The sequence below is a fragment of the Schistocerca serialis genome, unplaced genomic scaffold (genome assembly GCF_023864345.2).
Source record: "Schistocerca serialis cubense isolate TAMUIC-IGC-003099 unplaced genomic scaffold, iqSchSeri2.2 HiC_scaffold_881, whole genome shotgun sequence".
NCBI classification, from domain to species: domain Eukaryota; kingdom Metazoa; phylum Arthropoda; class Insecta; order Orthoptera; family Acrididae; genus Schistocerca; species Schistocerca serialis.
In genome coordinates this window covers 117198-120000 of record NW_026048498.1, presented here as the reverse complement: position 1 = coordinate 120000, position 2803 = coordinate 117198, and positions in this window count along the sequence as shown.

The window sequence follows — 2803 nt, the reverse complement described above, 5'->3', positions numbered from 1 at the left end:
TGTTACCTGTCTGCGAGGGGGGACAGTGCGATCGGCGACTTTTGTGTCACCGTAACGACGGCCGTTTGCGGGTTTGTTTTTTGCACATCATACATGGCGAGGGTGAAATGTGAAATGTTTTTGTTTGGTTTTTTTTTTTGTTTTTTTTTGCCGCCCACTATTCCCTTTGCTGTACGCCGAGTTTGACAATGGTGCGACGTAACTGCAGCGTGGAGGTGTGTGAGTGACGTTGAAGTGAACGTGCCATTAAGACGCATTGTTGTTGTATTGTACTGTACGTGTACGGCGACACGCACGATGATGTACCATTCGACTCTGATTTTTGATAGCCGTGTTTGACTGATTGCGTACGACGCACGCACACCGATGTCGTCATTCAAGATGCACGCGTGTCCAGTGCAGTACAGTAAGCGCGACGCTAGACGACGACGACGGCGGCGGCGGTCGTTTGTTTGGCGAATGTCTGTACACGTGTTTGTCTGTGTCCATCCGGTATGTATTTGTTTGTTTGTTTGAAAGTGTTTTGTGTGTCGGTGACGTGGTCCGATCCGTCGCCCCCTGAGTAACTGTCGATCGGCGCGATAGACCGGCGTCACGCAACTGAACCGAAGTCGTGGGCACACCCGTCATACTGTTGTACACCGTCGCGCTGAGAACGGTAACGAAAGGTTGACTTTGATCGGTCGAATGTCTGGGCAGAACGTGAGGAATGAGGCAAGAGTGCAAGGAGGAAAGGACAGAGGGGGGGCAAAAGAGAGAGAGGAAGGGAAAAAGGGGAGAAACGCATTCGTAGAGCAACGGAACGTTCCCGTGTCGGAGGCGTATTGGAGCCGCACTGAAATGCGTTTAACGGCGGCGCGGCTGCAAGTGTCTGCCGTGGTGAACGTTACCTTTGACGGCTGCATTGGGCTTTGCCTTTGCTTTCGCTTTTCGCTTTCCCGGATGTACGTAACGTTTGTTGATATGGTTCTGAGGAAGAGTGTATGACAGTGCCGTGCCGTCCATGTTCGTGTGCCCTCCCATTGTGTGTATGCTATTGTCTGTGTACTTGAATGATGTATGTAGGTGTTAGTGGACATGTTTTACCAGTGGGGGGAAATGGATGTCACGGTGGAGATGACGCACCCTCCGTACAGAAAGGTGTCGAGAAAGTGAGTGTGTGTGTGTGTGTGTGTGTGTGTGTGTGTGTGTGTGTGTGTGTGTGTGTGTGTGTGCGCGTCCGTGAATTGGCAGTGTTTGGAGGTGGGCGTGCCCTGCATGTGGCCCGGAAGGCTGTTCGTTTGGCGGTAGTGTTGTGTGGACAGGGGAGGGGCATGCGTAACGCTGCTGGCATGGCATTTCGGGAGATGGGAGGGGGCAAACGAGGAAACGAGGAGCGGCGGCCAAAGACGGGACGGGGAGGGGCGCGGTGTGGGTGGCTTGCGCCTGTGCTCGGCGTTGTGGTTTGTGCAAAAGAGGAGGAGAAAAACAATGAGTTGCCAGGGAGGGGAGCGGTGTTGTGTTGTGGTTGTCGTGGTGTAGCCGCAGACGCGGCTGTCAGTGAACGTGGCGAGACGGACGGATGCGCGGAGGGGCGGGGGCGGCGCATTTCGCCGGTGCCGTGCCGTGCCATGCCTGAAAGCCGCGTGGTCGCTGTGTTGTTGGTGGCGTGGGGGCGAGGAGAGTACCGTACGGGTGTGCTTGTGCGCCGGAAATGGCACACTGCGCCTGCCCGTCTTGGAGGCTGATGGCTGTGGTGTGGAAATGGGGCGCGGTGATGTTGAAGCAGTTGAAGAACAGAAAAGAAACCAAGAAGAAAACGGAAGGCGTGATGCGGCGGTGGTGGTGAGAGCGGGAAAAACAAAACAAAACAAAAGAACGAAAAAAAAACAACAAGAAACAAAAAAGAAAACAAAAAGTCTATCAATATTAAAATGTAAATGGAAATGGAAATGGACCCAGGTATAACCTCCCTGCACAAATAGCAGAGAGTCCGATGGTAATAAAAATGTGCCAGAATGTTAACGTCCCTACAAAACAAACCCAACGATAATATTAATGAAAGAATGAACCGTATGTAACATTGCAACAGACACAATGAAACCTGATAAATTGTATAAGGGCAGCAGCGTTGACCTTTGGCCCTGTATTCAGAATAAAAAGAGCCAAAGATCGTTACCCCAATGAAAAAAAAAGACACTGAAACACGTATGTAACATAGCAGCGATGGCGAGACATTGTAGCATCTGTGACCAGAGAGTTTGCGCTGGACTGCGCGAGTGTTGCGAGCGGTTCTCAGTCAGTCAGTCAGTCAGTCAGTCAGTCAGTGAGTCGTTGCGAGTCTGTAGCTCTGTGTAGTTGAGGGCTGTACTCTGTCAGTAGTCGTCGCGTGCAGTACGCTAATAGTCGTCATGCAGAGCGGTCGGTCAGTAGTAGGAGCCGAGTGCGGTTGTGTGATGTAGGCGGTCGGCAACACTGGTCAAGATGGTGAATAAGGTATACTGCTGTTAATTAATATAATCATTAGATAGTGAAAAATTTCATTTATTGTAATTATTCTCCAACAAGTTCCCCAATAATAATGTTTATTTCAAAAGCATTTTTCAAACATTTAATGTTTTATTGAACTAAAGAGTTCGTTGCACTTCACATTTCATTCCACTTCTTTGAAGAAAAATTTCACTAAAATCACAAAAAAAGAGAATATTATTATTTGCAATGCAGTTCCTCCAAGCGCTGCGCAACAACAAGAGCAGAAATGTGACATCCATTTATTCGGAGGTAAGACTTTAATTCTGATTGTTTTGCACAGGGCCAAAGACCG